The sequence below is a fragment of the Triticum dicoccoides genome, chromosome 2A, assembly GCF_002162155.2.
Source record: "Triticum dicoccoides isolate Atlit2015 ecotype Zavitan chromosome 2A, WEW_v2.0, whole genome shotgun sequence".
Lineage (NCBI taxonomy): Eukaryota > Viridiplantae > Streptophyta > Magnoliopsida > Poales > Poaceae > Triticum > Triticum dicoccoides.
The window spans coordinates 219,359,050-219,360,281 of NC_041382.1; positions in this window are offsets into that span (position 1 = coordinate 219,359,050).

Sequence of the window (1,232 nt, forward strand, 5' to 3'; positions counted from 1 at the left end):
TCACCCTTTCTTAAATTCCCGAAGATCTGTAACTCCGATTGGGCTGAAATTTTAACATGATTTTATCCGGATATTAGCTTTCTTGCGCCAGAAGAAGGGCATCGATCGCCTTACAAAGTGGCCATAAGGACCAGGGGCGCGCCCTACCCCCTGGGGAGCACCCTCCGTCCTTGTGGGCCCTCGAGCATCGTCTCACGTTGATTCTTTTTCCCAAAAATCACATATATTCCAAAAAAATCTCTGTAAGTTTTTATCCCGTTTGGACTCCATTTGATATGGATTTTCTGCGAAACAAAAAACATGCAACAAACAGGAACTGGCACTGGGCATTGGATCAATATGTTGATTGATACGTCTCCAACGTATCTATAATTTATGAAGTATTCATGCTATTATATTATCATTATTGGATGTTTTACAATCATTTTATAGCAACTTTATATCATTTTTTGGGACTAACCTATTGACCCATTGCCCAGTGTCAGTTGCTGCTTTTTGCTTGTTTTTTACATTTGCAGGAAATCAATATCAAACGAAGTCCAAACACCGTGAAACTTTTTGTGGATTTTTTATGGACCAAAAGACTCCTGATGGGCCAAAGCAGCACGTGGGGGGCGCCCCGAGGGGGCACAACCCACTAGGGCGCGCCTAGGGGCCCAGGCGCTCCCAGGTGGGTTGTGCCCACCTTGGTGGCCTCCCGCACCCACTCTTTCCCCTATAAATTCCCAAATATTCCGTAAACCCTCGGGGTTAGCCTAGATCGGAAGTCCCACTACCGCAAGTCTCTGTAGCCACGAAAAACCAATCTAGACCCCATTCTGGCACTCCGCCGGAGGGGGAAATCATCACTGGTGGCCATCTTCATCATCCGGGCAGCCACCACGATGAGGTGGGAGTAGTCCACCCTCGGGGCTGAGGGTTTGTACCAGTAGCTATGTGTTTAATCTCTCTCTCTCTCTCATGTTCTTGAGATGTCACGATCTTGATGTATCGCGGGCTTTGTTAATATAGTCGGATCATATGGTGTTTTCCCCTCTCTATCTTGTTGTTAATTGAGTTTTCCCTTTGATATTTTGTTTTATCGGATTGAATACATTTTATGGATTTGAGAGCACTTGATATATGTCTTGCATATGAATACTTGTGGTGACAATGGGGTATCATATTGATCCACTTGATATATGTTTTGGCACTCAACTCACGGATACCCAAGGTGACATTCGGGTAATCTA